This window comes from Psammomys obesus, unplaced genomic scaffold (assembly GCF_907164565.1).
Source record: "Psammomys obesus unplaced genomic scaffold, mPsaObe1.curated_primary_1811, whole genome shotgun sequence".
Lineage (NCBI taxonomy): Eukaryota > Metazoa > Chordata > Mammalia > Rodentia > Muridae > Psammomys > Psammomys obesus.
In genome coordinates this window covers 4,028,078-4,046,743 of record NW_026592710.1, presented here as the reverse complement: position 1 = coordinate 4,046,743, position 18,666 = coordinate 4,028,078, and the positions used below count along the sequence as shown (strand labels likewise).

General features: G+C 49.1%; 1 non-coding gene across 1 annotated transcript; it reads left to right on the top strand.

The window, feature by feature from the left end:
* The first annotated feature begins 12,837 nt into the window (after positions 1-12,837).
* Positions 12,838-12,943, top strand: LOC129682819 (U6 spliceosomal RNA). The gene has a single exon (XR_008721055.1). It is a non-coding gene; the product is annotated as a U6 spliceosomal RNA (small nuclear RNA).
* Positions 12,944-18,666: the final 5,723 nt, after the last annotated feature.

Sequence of the window (18,666 nt, the reverse complement as noted above, 5' to 3'; positions counted from 1 at the left end):
GTGTGTGTGTGTGTGTGTGTGTGTGTGTGTGTGTGTGTGTGTGTGTGTCACAGCAGGGATTGGTTTGTCTGTGTTTGTAGCAGATCTGAACCCAAAGACTGTGGATTTCCTTGCTCTCCTGATGGTCGAAGCTGCCCGTCAGGGAAAGCTGCTGCTTTCTCTAGGTCACTCCCATCTGTGCAGCAGCACAGGTGTGACCGTTTTTGACTTGCTGTTTCATTCATTCAGCCATTCAGTCATTCCTTTATTTTGTTACTAGCTTTTGTTTATTCTTTGACAATTTCATATATGCATATATATGTATTGCATGTATGGAATGTGTGTATATGCACACACATATGTGGATGTTGCACTGCTTTGGATTGAACTCAGAGCATTTTGTGTGCTGGGCACCCTCGCCACTGAGCTAAGTGTCCAGCCCTGCTCAATGACTTAGTTTTATTCATTACTGTGTGCGTATTACTCTAATTTAAAGTTTAAAAAAATCTTTAAAAAGGGAAGCAAGCATACCTCCCCTCCCCGCCCCCCGAAGATCCGTGGGATTGAGGTCAAGACAGGGAAGCTGCCAAGGGAGCCCTGGGGAGGGACCTGGGTGGGAAAAGCAAGCTCTGGACCGAGCCTCTTCCCGAAACAGTGCACAGACTGGATCCCTGCCTCTGTGTCCCGCCAGCCGCTGCCCCTCACATCTCCTGCTGTGTCAGATGCTCCTGGTAGGGTTTGAGCAAGGGTAATGACTGATGCACATTTTTTTTTACCCCCAACCAGCTGAGAGATCAAAGTGACACTTTATCAAAAACGGAATGGTGTAAAGCGTTAACTGTAAAATTAATTAAATGTTACGCACTCAAAAAGAAGGCAGATCGGAGCAAGAGCGCAGCAACGGCTCAACAGTCTGCACTCAACTTCCACATACTCTTTAGTACTGCCCCTACGGTGCCAAGAAATCAGGCGTTGGGGCTGGCATCCCTCATACCTCTCCTTGGCTTCTATTGCTGTAATCCCAAACCACTCCTCTCCTGGGTCGAATGTGTGGCTCAGCTAACACGCAGACCAGACAGCTATTTGATCCAGGACTCAAAAAAAAATTTTTGAAGGAAAGAAAAAAAAAAAAAAAACAGCGTGTAAGGTAATTTTGTTCCAGATCTTTCCCTCCGAGTCATGAACATAATAGATTTGACTTTTTACTCGTTCACCCCCCTAAGAAGCATAAAAGAAAGGTTACACTGGCAGGCAGCTAGAAAAGAGTTTAATTAATCCCAAAGTGTGCACTTCGTTTGGAAAGTGCATTACAGAAGAACCCTGTGTCTACTGAACTAGATCCTTCAGGCTATTATGCCTCGTGCTGGAGAGAGTTTTCTGAGGGAGCCAGTCCCTTGCGGTCTGGAAGGCACTGCCATTAAACTAAGATCTATGCAGGGACCAAGGCTGGAGCTGCTGAAGGTGCAGGAACTCTCCCCGCACAGCAGGAATTGATGTGTCTATGTTTGTAGATGATCTGAGCCCAAAGGCTGTGGGTTTCCTTGCTCTCCTGATGCTCAAAGCTGCCCATGTGGCTGGCTTTCTCTAGGTCATCCCCATCTATGCAGCAGCAAAGGTATGACCATTTTTGGCTTGTTGATTCATTTATTCATTCATTCAATCAATCAATCACTTTGATGTTTTCTTACTATCTTTTGTTTATTCTTTGATAATTTCATATATGTTTACAATGTATCATTTTTTGGATTTTGTTTTAGTGTGTGTGTGTGTGTGTGTGTGTGTGTGTGATGTGTCTATATCTGTGCACATGAGTGCAAGTGTCCACAGAGGCCAGAAGAGGGCGTCTGATCCCCTGGATCTGGCATTACAAGGCAGATATGGGCACTAGGAAACAAATTCTGGCCCTTTGCAAGAGCAGCCCACACTCTTAACCAGCAGGCCACCCCTCCAGCCAAAGACAATGTATCTCCATCCAAGACAATGTATCTCCAGCCAAGACAATGTGTCTCCAGCCAAGACAATGTCTCTCCAGCCAAGACAATGTGTCTAGATCACACCCACCCTACTAACACCCATCCCAGACTCTTAATATACTCCCTCCCAGATTCCTGTCTTCTCTAGCCTCTTTCCTTTTTAATTTTATGTGTATGAGCATCTGCTTACAACTAAGAGTGCCATATGTATCCAGCGCTCATGAAGGCCAGAAGAAGGTGTGGATCCTTTGGAACTGGAGCCAGCACGTGAGTGTGTGAAATCAAACCCAGATCCTCTGCAAGAGGAGCAAATGCTATTGACTCCTGAGCCCCCTAGCCATCGCCTACCCCCCTTTAGCTCAGTGTGTTCAGTTAGTGCCGTCTACCGGAATGTGGCTGATCTTGCAGCTTACAAAGGTCTTCTGCGGTAGTCACAGCTGCGGTGAGTCTCTGAGTGCCCCAGCCGGCCTGTCCAGAAGTTCGTGTTTCACAGCTCTCTTCCCCATCCTACAGCTCTGGTGTCTTTCTAGCACCTCTTCTCTGAGTCTTGTGGGGTTGGTACCGATGCCCCCTTTAGGGCTGTGCATCCATTCTCACACTCTGACCAGTCATGAGTCTCTGCATTAACTGTCCCCAGCGCACAGAAGCTTCTCTGAGTGAGAGCAGCACTAATCTATAGGTAGATGCAGAAGTATTTTGACAACTTATCCTTACAGCCTACAGCTCCTGAGGCATGGGCTTTTGACCGGGTTTGCAGTATCAGGCGTGAAATCTCTCCTGTAATCAAGGAAGGCTAGGAAGAGGGGGAAGAAAGGTTGTAAGAGCCAGAGGAACAGAAACTCTGCCGTGAGGTTGTGTCTTCTAGCTATGACGGGGAAGGGACACCCATGAACTCTCGGTGATATGGCTGCTTAAACAAGACTTGAATAATGACAACACTGGTTGCTATGCCAACATGGACGAGGGAACTCTCACAGGGCCCCACCAGAGCTGCCAATCAAAGACTGCTGAGAGGGAGAATCCGTCCTCCCTAGAGATAAGCCCCTAAATGGTCATGTGATAACAAATGGTCAGCCTTAAAAATATACATATAAGCAACACTAACCAGATTCAGCAGGTTAAGCATAAGTTTATTTGCATGCATGTGTGTGAGAACAATAATTAAAGAACAAGAGAAGGTGGATTTGAAACAGGAAGACACAAGTAGGGTTGGGCTATGGAGAAGCAGAGAAACAATGTAATTATATTTTTAAAGGTTATAAATAAAAGATCAACATAAGGTAAAAAAAATTATAACTAAAGAAATGTGGGCATCACTTTTAAATCTTGACTATGGAGCAGACTTTAAACCCAGCCAGAGAGGAACCGGTGGTCCCCATCATTGTGGGTGCTGCTCTCACAGCGTTCCTGCCCAGAAGGAAACAGGAAAGGAGGGAAGAAAGGAAGGAAGTGAAGAAAGAAAAAAAAAGAAGGAAAAAGGAAGGGGAGGAAGGAAGGGGAGAAAGAAAAATAGAAGGAAATGAAGGAAGGAAGGAAGGAAAGAAGGAAAGGAAATTCAGAGACTTATAACTGGGAATAAGAGGTTGTGAGTGCTTAGCTCTCAATGGGATGGCTTTGCCATCACCACCACTGCCACCCCACCAAGGCTCAGGAAGCATCTCAGAAGAGGAAGCAGGAAGAACGCAAGAGCAGAAGGGTGGGGTGGAGCCCTGTGAAGCTCTGCCTTCCGGAGATGACGGAGATGGCGAGGCACTCATGAACTCACAGCAGCTGCGCTTACCTGCTTGCACAAGAGCATGTCCATCAAACTTCCATAGACAGGAGGGGTGTTCTCCACACTCCATCCGCTACTGATGAGCTATCGGCAGTCCATAGCTGCCAAGTCATTCTCCTCTGAGGCGTGGCCACCAGCAGCTTTCCCATGTCCACACTGACATATATTTGGGCAGCACTCAGAGGACTTAGTGGATTGTCAAAGGAGGAGGAGGAAGGGAAGCCATGAAGTTTGGAGGGGGTGTGCTGGTTGGTTATGGAGGAAATTGTGGGGAGGTTCCCACATTCATTGTGTGCATGTATGAAATTATCAACAGAGTTTCAGATTTATAATTAAAAATAGAAAAAAGAAAGAAGGTGGCATGATGGCCGCTCGAGTCAGGATTGGGGGACGCCGAGGGTCTGGTGGGGACACTGTGACGGATGATGCGTTCCCGAGTCAAGCAGTGGTGATGGAGGCCTACCAAGGTGAACACACTCGGGGCCACTGAGCCACTGGGAAGGGGCCGAAGCAGTAAGCCTTCTGATACACACATTTCACCATGATTTAAAGGAGTTAATAATTAAGGGGCGAAGCACAGACTGTTCTATTAAAAAGTACAAGGTGTTCTGCCTTGCTGTAGGTGTTAGCGTGTCTCTGATTTCAGAACAGCTTGAAGCCCGGGGCCAAGGTGGCTCCATGGGCATTGGAGGGCAAGCCTGGACTCTTCTGAGGTCTGGGAGGAAATGTCTCCTGCTCCTGAGTAATGACTGTGGTTTTCTGGCAAACACTAAGGAGGAAGGAACTAAAAATACTTATTGGCCACTCTGCCAAAACTCCACAGTGCTCGGAATGTACCAGGCCGACATGTTGAAGCGCTCTCCAAGGGAGAAGAATCTGCCTAAACACCAAGGTCAAAGTCATGTCATGCATCCCCCACTGTCTCTCCGGGCTGGTGCTGTACAGAAGACAGGGTGTCCGGTACCATGCCCAGATGGCTCACTGTCCACCCAGCCCAGAGGCAGCATCCAAGCATCCAGAGGAACTGGCTAAGTCCCGAACCTGCAACCCTAGAGACACCATCCTACACCCAGCCTCTGGACCCAGTAGAGCCACCAGCCAGGGTCTGTTCTGCCAGCTCAAAAGAGCTAAGAGCGACACCGACATTTCCCTAGTGCTGCGCCCAGGCTGCAGAAACCCACACTCAGGGTACCTGCAGAGGCCAGGCAGCGGGAGAGGAAGAAGGCAGCTCAGACTGTTTATGGGCCTTGATACGGTCCTCTCAAACATCACAGGAACCATGGGAGATCCAGTCAAGACAGAAGCGCTGACACAGCAGGTATGTCTGGGCCTGACCCATTTAACAAGTGCTTGAGTGTGCCAACACAGCTGGCTCATGGAACCACACTGTGACGAAGGAATGAAACCTTCCCAGACAGACAGCAAGGAGAAGCAGGGGTGGGGGAGAGGGGACCAAGACGTGGTGAGCTCCTGGCTGGAGGAGCACAGGGCATCTCCCGAAACATGTCTCCACCTTGTGGGATAGTCTAGAGCAGATGCCACACAGCTTTGTGCCTGCTAGTGTAGAAGAATGTGAGTCTCCACTGATTCTGCTCAGCACCCCCTGTGGATTTGGGGCTGCAAAGGCAAAAGTGTGTCCTTTCAGGAAGGGTACATACTGACCTAAATGGGTATCTTAATTTCCCTACTTGCGAAGTGAGACTAACTGCGGCTGGCGTGTGTGGTGGTGCATGCCCTCAATCCCAGCACTCTCGAGGCAGAGGCAGGTGGATCTCTGTGAGTTCAAGGCCAGCCTGGTCTACACAGCCAGCTCCTGGCCAGCCAGTGCTATATAGCAAGACCCTGTCTTAAAAAAAATGAATAAAAAACATAAAGGTTAAATAGAAAAATAAATTATTGCTGTAGCTCAACAAGAACAGTTGTCCTGATGATTCCAACCATCATCATCCATTTATCTTTAAGCTAAGAGTTAAGCCCACTTAATTAAAAAAAAATTTAATTACATGCATATATATAAAGACAGGTTTGTGCACTCGAGACTGACCTCAAACTCACCAGGTAGCCATGGATGATAGCACCCTTCTGATCTTCCCGCCTCGACCCAGAATTACAACACGCACCACCAAGGCACACTAAGACTTTCTTTCTTATTTTTATGTGTATGAGTATTTTGTCTGCACATATGACTGAGCACCTCATGCGTGTCTGGTGCCCTCAGAGTCCAGAAATGAGAGTCAGATACCCTGGGACCAGAGTTGTAGATAATTGTGAACTGCCCACACGAGTGCTGGGGTTTGAACCCTGGTCTTCTGGAAGAGCAGCCAGTGCTCTTAACAGCTGAGCCTTCTCTCCCGCCCCTAGAGTCCATTCTAAACTGGCACACTCACTTTCCAAAGTAACGCAGGTGGAAAGCAGAGGGGCGAAGTGGCATAACCAGACCAGACCCCAACAGGCTCGGGTGACTCCGGGAGCAGGTGGGACACAGCCACACCTGAGCGACTGTCAGCCGTTCAGTCCTGAGACTGAGCTCGTCCCTGCTCCAGATTACAGAGCCTGGATTTGGGCCAGGACATAATGTATTATAACTATGGAGTAAGTTATTCAAATTATGATCATTTCAGGAACCATTTTTTATGAGAAAATAAATTTTAAATAATAGCATTTTAAACTTTTTATGGCTACATTTGTCATGTGACCTGGGACAAGGTATATTTTTGCACTAAAAGGGGATGCATTAATTATCTCTAAAGCAGCACTCACTGAGCGTCAACCTTTGCGGGATGGAAGGACAGAAGCAGACAGCCATTTTTCCACCTGTGACACGTGAGCCTACAGCTGGTGAGGACGCACACACATAAAGGTAATGCAGTTGAGCCTGTGGATCTAAAATAGGTCCCAGAAAAGCCAGTGAAGGGTCTAAAACGTGCGTGCCTGTGTGCACTTACATGCGTACGTGTACATGGGGATTTGCATGCAGGTATGTGTATGCCTGTGTGCCGGTGTGTGTGCATCTGTGCGCATGTGTGTGTGTACATGTTTGTGAGAAAAAGTATATGTGTGCGTGTGTGTGTGTGTGTGTGTGTGTGTGTGTGTGTGTGTGTGTGTGCGTGTGTGTGTGTTTGGCTAGCTTGTTAGTCATTAATCAAACACTTAAACCTTAGCTTTGGTCAAATACTTCTTACATCTTAGAAACAGAGAAAAAAGAAAAGAAGCAGAAACAAAAATTCTTCTATTACTCAATAATGAATTCTCTACCTCTCTCGACATTTCTCTGAGGGTCCAAACTAAGCGCCTATGAAGATGGCTATTGGGATCAAACCATACAAAGCAGAACAATGTGAAGTGCAGCTTTCTTAGCAGAAAACCCACAACATACCCAGGGCTAGAGAGATGCTCAGCAGGTAGGAGCACTTGCTGCTCTTCCAGAGGACCCAGGATCCATTCCCAGCACATTGCATGGTTCACAGACTCCAGCCCCAGGGGATCCAGTGGCTCTCTGGCCCCTGAAGGCACCTGCACGCGCACAGACAGACACACATACACAAAAGCTAAAATTAAAATTAAACAATTTATTTAGCTGGCTGTGGTGGTACACAGCACTTTCTTGGTCCTTTACAGTTGGCATAGTCTCCATTCTTTATGGTCCAGAGCATGAACGGGTCTGTCTACACCATTTGCTGGGCCTGGTATAAGATGAAAATATGAGCTTAAAAAAATCATTAAAATTCGCTGGTGACAGCTTTGCACGGGGCAGGGAAGCGAGGTGGGGTGATCTGCCGCTGAAAGCATAAGGTGCTGGCGGGTTGAGAGGTGGGTACTGTGTAGTCACATGCTTCAGATTCTGGCCATCCAGCTGGGGACGGGACAGCTTCACAGGCAGGAGGCCTGGGTAGTGTAGACCCTGTTGAGCACACGCGTTCTTACCCGGTGTTCGCTGACTGTGGATGCAGTGTAACAGTCCCCATGCGCCCTTGCGGCCATCCTTTCCCAGCATCCTGAACTGTGCCTCCAGCTGGGAGCCACGGCAGAGTCTTTCCTCCTTAAACTGGACCACAGCAACAGTGTAAGCGATAACACACTCTCTCTCAAGAGCAATGGCACCTCCTCTCCAGCAGTGCCCAAGAGGAGCTGGCTTCCTTGGGAACATGCTAGCCAAGGGAACTAAAGTGACCCTCACTGGCTTCTGCAACCACAGCCAACTGGGATCAAGGTTCAGAATTACCTACCTGTGTCACACAATGGAGAGTGCAACAAGAATACTGTTTGCAGAGGAGGAAGGAAAACAACTCAGAGTTTCAGGAAGTCCCTAAAACTGAGCAGACTCACTGGGTCCCTCCTTGGCAGAGTAAGTGATAAAAGCTGAGAGTCACTCTCAGAGGGAAGGAAGCTGAGCCGCAAAGAAGACTCTCAGACCAGACCAGCTGCATGGGAGAGGTTTAGACCACCTGAGGCACCTAAAAAGAAAACTCTCCAACCTACCGGTCTGTCTGCAGGCTGCGCAGTGTGCTTCAGATCCCCAGCTTTGTAAGTGTCACCCATGCTGGGTGGGCTTTGATGATGCAGAAGTCTTGGAGTAATTTCTGCTCCTGTAAGTCACCCCAATAAAATTCCTTGGTTCACCAAACTGGACTTTAGTGGTATCTGTTCTTTGGTTGGTCGTGGGCTCCCTGTCTGTGGTGAGCAGATGGTGTGTTGTATCTCCTCAGGAAAAGTTTTGCCACACAAGTGTCCACGCCATGCCGTACCTCACAGGAACCTCCAGTGAGCCACTTGTGGCATATAACATTACCTGTTCGTTATACTGGATTGACCCACAAAACTACCTCAGAGACGACCCATGCATGGGCTGTGTGTTGCCCTGTGGGGTTGCAAAATGGACAGTTAATGTTGGGATTTGACATTCAAACATTATATGGAAGGAAGACTCCATCCAAAGACACAAAGGGCCTTGTACAACTCAAGTACTGAGGAAGAAGAAATGTGGACTCGAAGACTCCGTGGCAGTGTATGGACATAGTATGGCATACCATAGCCCTCTTGAGACATATGTGTGTGTGCGTGTGTGTGTGCGTGTGCGTGTGCGTGTGCGTGTGTGTGTGTGTGTGTGTGTGTGTGTGTGTATGCTTGTCCTTGAGTAATCTTAGCTGGGTTTGCCTGCGTAGAGGTAGAACCACTGACTCCAGTGGAAGTTCTGGTTTAACAACTCAGTTATGTTATGTAAATATGGTTTTGTTTTAATCCCAAGTGTGGAATATGGGACTACCTCAGTCTGTCCACAGCCAATAATTTCCTCGTGCAGGAAATGGTCTTTGGCAGCTGCAGACAGTGGGATTCTGAGGACTCTGAGAAGGTATAAATACTAGAGCCCAGAGAGGGGCTTGGAGGAGACAGACGAAGGAAGGCTGCTTGTTCATCTTGTGCGTTTGCCATCTGCTGTTGCTGGACAGCTAGATATCCTGACTAAGACTGGTATTTTCCCAAAGAACCTGACGAGCCTAACCAGCCAGAAGTCTAAAGATGTCTGTGTCCCCTGTCCCTTTCTAACCTTCTTTTTTTCCTACACAGGGTTGTGGGCTTCAGGAACCCCAAATAAAGTAGAGTTTAAAAACAAGTGCCAATGACTGACTTCTTCTCCAGGCTTTATGTGGGGATTCTGACTTTGGGTAAGTGCTTGACTCTGTGCATGTGTGGGATGTGCTCATACACCTGCTGTGTGCGAGCGCGAGCGCACCCACCCGTCTGTGTGTGTGTGTGTGTGTGTGTGTGTGTGTTTGTGCACAAACACACATGCTGACATACCCAGCTTTTTACATGGGAATCAGGGACTCGAACTCAGATCTTCAATCTTGTGCAGCAAGTACTCTATTGACCTTGGTTCATTCCCCATCCCATGCTATCAACCTCTGAGTTCTGTCAGCTGCAACCTGAGGTGAACCTGAACGTTCCAGCCAAGATGAAGTCACCTTAGTCCTGAGCCACAAACACACCCATTTCTGTTGCAAATTACAACATCAAACTGCTCTCTCAAGCAATCAGACTCTCCCTGACTCCCTTGCCAATCTCATGCTACATTGGGACTGATCCTCATAACACCAGATCTGTTGCATCAAAACTGATGTTGGGGGCTGGATAGATGTCTCAGAGGTTCAGAGCACTGGCTGTTCTTCCAAAGGTCCGGAATTCAATTCCCAGCAACCACATGGTGGCTCACAACCATCGGTAATGTGATCTGGTGCCCTCTTCTGGCGTGCAGGCACACATTCAGGCAGAATAATAATAATAATTTTTAGATAATAAATAATATTTTTTAAAAAAAACTGATGCTGAGAAAATGTGTTTAAGGACAGATAGGTGAGAACTGAGGACAGACAGCCAGAAACAAGGAAGGTGGGAGCTGCTGGCTGCTGAGGCTCCTGGATCCTTTTACTATTGTTGCTTTGTCTTTTCTTTAGTTGGTTGATTTTTTTTTTTTTTTTTTTTTTTTTTTTTTTTTTGGTGGGGGCATGGTTTTGGTTTGGTTTTTATGACTTTTTTTCTTTTTCTTTCCTTCTTTTTTCATCTTATTGAGACAAGGTCGCTCTATGTAGTCCCAGCTGTCCCGGAACTCACTCTGTACACCAGGCTGGCCTCAAACTCACGGAGATCCCCCTGCCTCTGCCTCCAGAGTGCTGGACTTAGAGACGTGTGCCACCACCCTCAGCACTGCTCCAGCGTTTTCTTAGGCTGTAGGTCCCTCCCCACCCCCATTCCCAGTTCCTGAGTGTTTCTTCTTCTTCCTCTCCTCCTTCTCCTCCTCCTCCTCCTCCTCCTCCTTCTTCTTCTTCTTCTTTACAACCACAAGCACCTTGTCTTAAACAAGGCATCTTAAACTTAATTGCTCTCTTCAGCTGAGTAAGAGAAGAAAAAAAAGAAAATAGCCATTCAATCGTCCAGCGCATACAGAGAGCGAGAGCGCTCCCTGTGTCCTGAGCCACTCTGTGAGGCTTAGGGGCAGCAGCAGCTGTGGCCAGCGAGGCCCGCCCTTCCAATGCTCAGGGTGGAAGAGGAAGTGATTGGTAGGTCCCCAGCCATAGCCACCTCCCAAGCAAGTGTCTCCAAGCTTGAACTGCGGTGCAGATTTACGCTTGGGGTGAAAATGAGATGCAAATGTTCGATAATAAGCAAGCATATGGTAAATGTATTTCCGTTCCCCTCCCCACCGCTCCCCTGGATCTACAATCCTTCTACCACCATTAAAAAAGAATTTAAAACAAACAAACAGGTTTATCCTGAGAGCTTTGCACAGATTAGTTCTCACAGTGAGTAAAGCCCACGGAGGCGCAGCTCCTGCCTGCAGAAAACTGGGATAACGAGGGCGATATCCATGGAAACTGATCAGAAGCAGGACAGCCATGGCAGATTCTCGATGGACCGGTCATCAGACCAGATGACCCCGACCAGGAAGCTAGCTGTGGAGGCTTCCCAGAGCCCCAGGAGAGGTGCACGCTTCAATCTGCACAGCGGACAAGCTCGCCTTCCCTGTAAACAGCCTGGGGTCTGAAAGCAAAAGGCGGGCAGGGGCACCGGGGTAAGCAAACACTGGCAGGTTTCCTGGAGAAAGCCGAGCCCCGCCTTCCCGGCTCCCTCACCCCCTGAGCCCTCAGGGGCTCCCCGACCCGGGGTTGCACAGGAAATTCGCTCCAAACTTCGGTAAAAGGCGGGAGAGCTGTAAAGTGCTTGCCATACATGCTTGCCACAGAAGCTCAAGGTCTTGAACTTGAACCCCAGAAGCCTTGCACAGCTGCAGGGGCGTGGTCATGGAAAATAGTAGGACGTGGTTATGCAAAACAGTAGGGGCGTGGTCGTGAAAAACAGGAGGGGCGTGGTGCTCTGTTCTAGCAATACCTAGGGAAGCAGAGACTGAATTGGAGAGCCACAGGCCAAGTGAGACTGTCAAAACAAGAAGGATGGCAACTGAGGAATGAACCTCAAGGTGACCCCTGGCCTACACACACACACACACACACACACACACACACACACACACACACACACACACCTTTGGAGAAAGGCTCTAACTTAATTCTCAGAGACTTTGTAGAGACAATGATGGTCCACACAAGCCCAGCAAAGCCCAACCTGTTGGCATTTCTCCTCTCAAAGTTTCTACCATGACCAGGAGGACATCTGCAATCCCAGGCACAAACGGACAAGACCGGCTGGCAGCTGCCCCCTTTCCTTGCCATCTCTAGGCAGAACGTAATTACAGACCTTCTCTTCCTTTCGTCACTGGGACCTTGGTGGTAGCTGCTGAAAGAAACAGGACTGTATAAATCACAGACAAAATCTAATTACAATAGAGAAAGGCAAGCCTGCAAAGAGGGCCCTAAGGTCAGCCGAAGGGAACGGGAATTGATTTCTCTGTGAGGTCTCGGGCCAGCCGACTCTGGCCAGATGTGACCCGGGAAGTACCCACATCTGCTGAAAAGCACCCACTGTCATCCCTCCGTCCTCAGAAACAAATGGATAAGGCAGGGAGCGGGGCTTCGTGCGTGCAGCGGCCGCCAGCAGGCCGTGGAAGGCAGCAGACACTGCTTCTCCGAGGCCCCATCTTCTGGGCCAGTGACTTTGATAATTGAGTTTATCCTTAGCTGTGAGCACGAGTCTAGGAAACCTAGAGAAGAGCATGATGAGCTTTGTTTGCTTAAGTGTTTCTTGAGCAAGGGCCATTAGCTTCCTGTGGCCTGCTTTTGGACACTTTGTCACAGCTACAGCCAGGATGGGTTCTCCAGAGCCACCATTTTGAAACAACAAGCAAAAAAAAGTGAGCCGTGATGGCATATGCTTGTAATCCTAGAAACTGGGAGGTAGAGGCAGGGGGATCACAAGCTCCAGGCCAGCCTGGGCTACATAATACAAGTCCTAGGCCAACTTGAGCACCTAGCAAAACCCTATTAGAGATGGGGGAGAAGGGAAGAGGAGGGAGCAGAGGAGCAGGATGTAGCTCAGTCCATAGAATGCTTGACCAACACTCACACAGCCTTGGGTTTGATCCTTGGAACCATATCAACTGGGCAGGGTGGCCCATACGTGAAATCCCAGAACACTGGGGGCTCCAATGTTCAAGGTCATGTTCACCTTGGCAGCACATATACTAAAATTGGAACAATAAAGAGAAGACTAGCATGGACCCTTGAGCAAAGATGACACACAAATTCATGAAGCGGTCCATATTAAAAAAAAAAACAAAAGTTTAAGGCCATCCCTGGCTACATAGCAACTTAGAGGCCTGCCTGAGCTACATCGGACCGGATAGAAAGAAATAGAGTCACAGAGAGAAAGGAGGGGAAGAGAAAGGAGGAGCAGTGAAGAAACACCAACGCAGGAAGAAGTCAGGCAGCCCTACAGGCTGTGTGGGTAGATGCTCAGCCCTCGCTCCCCACACCCACACCCATTACCCCAGGGGCCCTGCCCCGAGGAACACGGTTTTAAAACCACCACAGAACCCAGGAGAAAGCTCTGTCTTATGATTTGTGGAACATCACAGAAGCTTCTAGGAGGGCTTGGATCTGGGGGGCCTCAGCTGGGGAGGGCTGGGAAGGAGACAAAGTAAAAACCATCCAAGAAGAGAGCACAGCAGGGTGGAAGCAGGGAGCCTGGGAGGCTCTGTAGGGTGAGGCGCCTGGAGCAGCTCCTGAGTGGACGGAGGATGAGAGGAGGGTGGTGTGTGGGGGCTTAGATTCTTGATTTAGGGTTCTTGAGCTCTTCTACCTCCCTGTTACCCTCCGACCAGAGGTAGGGGAGAAAGAAGGTTATTAGGACAAGGGGGTTGTAGACCTTTTTAGAAGTAGTTCTTTGGGATGAGTCAATGTCCAGATACCAGCAGTAGGTCCAAAGGCCAACACCAAGCAGCAACACAAATCAATATGACTACGGAAGATTCGGACAAGTCAGCAAAAGCTGGAAGACTCAGCCGGATTGCCCCGAGAAGCGATCTGGACCGTTTCTCTCTGCGAAGTCAAGTGTCAAAGCATGAAGATCAGCGCACTGATGTCGATCCAAAAAGCAATATCTCACTGTCTGTGGGCTCCTATATGTCGCCTCTCCTCGGAGTCCACCTACAGATGTTGTCAGCTGGCCAAAGTCACAGCCCTCGCACAAGACAGCTCACAGCAAAACTTCACGTGCCCTCGCACAAGACAGCTTCTCCCAGAACATCACATGGCTCAAAGGCACCAGGAACTTCCACCTCAGTGGTGAGCTGAGATCGTTGGGGTGGGGAGGACACAGGTGCCCTGGATGCCAAGCTAAGCCTTTGACTCCCGGTCTGGCCTTCAGCTGGGTTGTTCACTAACACCACTGTATAGTGCCGTAACAACCCACATCTGCTCTCACAGTCCTTGCCCGCTCTCTCCCACAGCCTCTCCTTGGCAAGGCGTGCTCACGAACAGGCACAACTCTGTGCGTGTGCGTGTGCATGTGCGTGTGCGTGTGTGTGTGTGTGAGAGAGAGAGAGGGAGAGTCAGAGACAGAGACTGGCGTTCTGACACAGGTTCTTGCTATGTTACGGCCTGGAACTTGTAATCCTCCTGCCTTAGCTGGCTTGAAGATGGCAGGACCTTGCACCTTTACAATCATATGACAGAAATACACTTTCCAGTAAAAACTACTTCAGGACTGGAGAATGTAGCCTGTCTGAGCTGCTTTTCCTGGTGCCATGATACAATGCCGGGACAAAAGCAACTCCAGGGAGACAGGGTTTCTTTAGCTCGCTGTTCCGGCTCCGGCCCCTCTTTAGGGGCGGGGCTAAGGTCGGGAGGAGGAGCCGCAGGCAGCGGATTTTCACACCGCAGCCACGCGAAGAGTCGGTGCACGTGGGACAACGCTCAGCTCACCCTCTCCTCCTAGTCCAGGACAGGCCCGTGGACGGCGCTTCCCAAAGTCAGAGTGGATCTCCCCCGTCAACTAACCCAAGCAAGGAAGCCCCTCAGAGAAACGCCCACCGGCCGACAGGCCCAGGCGCTTCTCACTGAGGCTCTTCCCAGGAGAGTCTGGATTGGGCCGAGCTGCCAGCACTAAGCAGCACTGACCCCTCTGAGCTCAGATGGGCGCACCTGCGTGCCTGTGTGCATCCTGAGGGCCGCTTTCCACAAGCTTACCTGTCCTGTCCTGCTGGGAGCCCCCAGAAAGCCTCACTTTCACTTTTTCACCACACGTGAGGTCCTGGCAGTCAGGCATTGACTTCAACGTACGGCGTTTTACGAAGATTTTTCTTAACCGTGTGCATGCCTAAGTATGTGCGTGTGTGCATAAGCGCACACACGTGAACGCAGGTGCCCACAGAGACCGGAAGAGGGGGTTGGATCCCCGAGAGCTGGAGTTAGAGGTGGTCGTGAGCTGCCATGTGGGTGCTGACAACCAGGCTCGTGTCCTCTGCAAGAGCAGTGCACGCTCACCTGCTGAGCCATCCTTGGGTAAGGACCCCGGCTCGCCCTCACCAGCCGGAAACCCCCAGCCTTCCCTCAACCCTGCCTTCTGGCCTCCAAGTCTCCAGCAACCCACCCGAGAGTGCCTGCCGGAGGGCTCTGCTTCTTACTTGGGCACAATCCTGGCTCCTAGCTCACCGTCTTGACCCTGCATCCAAAACCCATAAAACCCCTTGCTTTAGCCCAGGCACAAGATGGCACATGAGCCTGCCGAAAGCCGTCTCTCAATAAACCTGCCTTTATCATCTTGATTTGGCTTGAACTGGCACGTTGTGTCGGTGGAGAAGGCTGCTACTGTTTTTCTAATCCCATCAACATATGAATCTTGACGTTTATACTAATATGCTCTGATATAACACATAATTTTATACCAGGAATGCTCCTAATACATAGGTCTATAAGCTGCCATCTATAATATGGCATGGTGTACTATTATATGCCATCGTGTGGTCAGGGTTAGGTTCCACGGTAAATATATTGCTACATAATACATTCAACTCATCATTACATAGCTTTTTAAAGACAATCCTCTGGCAACTACACCAGTTTCCTTGTTTTTTGATTCTCAGTTTCTTATTTGGTTGCTTAGGTTTTTTTGTTTTTTGTTTTTTTGTTTGTTTGTTTGTTTGCACACTTGTTTTTTTCACAATTCTTTTTCCCCCAGTGCTGAGGACTGAACCCGAGCGTTGGCACTGACTGGGCAAGCCCTCTTCCCCAGCTGAGCCACAGCCCTTGATCTGGTAATAGTGGGAAATTAATTTGTCTGGCACCAGGCCCAGTGTGGAAATGGAGCAGGTGGAAGAGGATGGAGCCTGAAGACCAGACATCATGACAACTGCGTGAAACCCTGCCGGGCGTGAGGAGCGTGCTCCTGAAGTGCTGTGACTGTGTACTTGTGAGGGCTGGTCAGGGTGCTGCAGCCGCTGAGGACCGCGGAGCCTGAGGAGAAGTGGGCAGGTGTGACAGAGGCCACCAAGTGCTGGTGGGACTGTAGACAGGAAGCAGGAGGGGTGGTCCCAAAACAGGAAGGTAGGAGAAACCCCAAGGACAAACCTCACAGCTGGCTACTGTTGCCTCTCTGAAGACACTCGGGACAGGACAGCTTCCTGCTGGAGTCTTCTCAGGCCAACCTGTCAGCTGTCACGAGGCAGCTCTGAGCCTGCGTGTGAGGCGAGGCTCAGCGGGTCACAACCTTTCCTACCAGACCTGACGACCTGAATCCAGTCCCCAAGCCCCACGTGATGGATGGGGAGAACCAACTCTTAACGTGAACACACACGCACACATACACACACACACACACACACACACACGCAACGAATAAATTTAACTAATGTGCATGTGTATAGATGCGGTTTTATATTTTAAATACCTTGTATCTTTGTTGCTTGCTCTTGGCTTTGATAGATTTTTTTTCTTTTTTATTAATATCTATGTCTGTATGCCAAGCGTGTATGGGAATTACCGGTGGGTGTGAGACACTAAATGTCCTGGCTGGGAACTGAACCTGGGTCCTCTGGAAGAGCAGCAAGTATTGTTAAACTACCGAGCCGTCTCTCCAGCGCTTGTGCCCTCTTCCTCCTTTTATTTTAAATGTGTGTAAATTATGCATTATGTATGTGTATTTGTACATGCGTGTTTGCATGGAAGCCGGAGGTCAGCTTCCAGTATCATTCATTCTCAAACATGCATCTTCTCCGAGAGAGTCTCTCACTGGCCCGGACATCCCGATTAGGCTGATGTGGCAGGCCGGTGAGGCCCCAGGCTCTCCTAGCCCTGCTTCCCCAGCGCCGGATTTTCAAGTACCTGCCATCATGTCCAGTTTCTCTGTGAGTTCTGGGCACTGCACTCAGATCCCTGTGGTTAGGAGGCACATACGTTCTCAGCTAGGCCATCTCCCCACGCCTTGTCCAATTGTTTTGCTTTGTGTGAGACCAGTTCCCATGTACAGACAAGGTGACCTTGAACTCCTGACCCCACTGCTCCCCCCTCCCGCTCGGGGCTGGGATCACAGACCAGTGATATCCGTGCCCGACTGCTCTGAATCTAAAGTGAGCCTGAGCATTGCCGTGACATAGCAGGAGGAGCCTGGGCCAGCAGCAGCATTCCCGTCAGCCAGCACTATACTGCAATCCTGATGAAACACGCTAGGGAACCTCACAGAAGGGCCAAGCAGGGGCGGCCTAGCCGAGCCAGGTCAGGGAACGCCCACCTTGCCACACCTGCCTCAATGGCACTGCCAAGTTTTCTGTGGTCGGTTTGTTTATTTATTTATTTATTTATTTATTTATTTTTTTATTTATTTATTTTTAGAATAGCTCCAGTAACAACCTAGAAACGCCAGGCTCCAGAGAACAATGAGAAAATGTAGAGGAGCCAAATATAAAAAGCCTGGCACATGCAAAAATAATAATAAAAAAATCAATTCGCTTTCACAGATCACAAGTGGAAATTCCCAGGGGGATGAGAGGGTTCTGGAAGAGGAAGAGAGATTATATTTTATGGGGAAAGATACAATAACCGTTCTCTTCCCATAAAGCGGGTGATGGAAGATTGTCTCTGCTGCACAGATAGATGCTGCGCATTGTCGAGATAATCCTAACAGGAAATCAATAGCATCTTTTCTATGTGAAAAGACGTGATCTCTACAGACCCAGCCCAGCTAACTGGGCTACACAGGATCTTCACAAAAACTGTTCAGACAACATTAATCTTGGCCCCAACACCCAAAGTTTTGTTTCTTTTGAAATTGTCATTATAGTTTTTAGAGAGGCAAGTATGTTAAGGAGCATCGTCCTTCATTAGAGCCACAGAAACCCAGGTGACTGTGCGTGACGAGTGGCTCTTGGGAGAGCCGGCTGCTCTCAGAGGCTTCCTACGTCCTTACATCCTTACCTGATGGCCACGTCATTAGCTCCCAGACATGGTGTGTGTCAGGGCATAACTTGGACGTAAGAACGGCCTCCGTGGGATGTATGGGATCTCGGGGGGGGGGGGATTGTTTGTTTGTTTTGTTTTGCAGTCATTGATCTGAAACAGAACCCAGGTTAATATTAGCAAAAACCATTTTGTGCTGGGGTCATCTTCCTGCTAAGGGAATCTGCCGGTTGGCAGCTTTGAATGTTTATTATATGAGCATTTTTAGCTGAGTCCAGGCAGGATGAGGCTCTGAAAGACAAAAGACCACATAGCCTGGCGTCACCCTCACCTGTGGCTCTAACGACCCTCCTGCTAAAGCATCGTATTTTCACAAGGAACTAATTTGATTGTCGTAAAGCATCAAGCTCATTAGTATCAAGTTTGGATTTAGCAACTGTCAATTTCCTTGGGCAGCCATAACAAAGGACAGGAAGCTTGGAAGCGCAAAGTCCAGTTTCTTAAGCTGTGTGCATGACCCTACATGGCATCCCATAACTAAATATAGATGGGGGAACAAAACTTGGCAACAGTAAAAGTTTTCTGAACAGCCAATGGC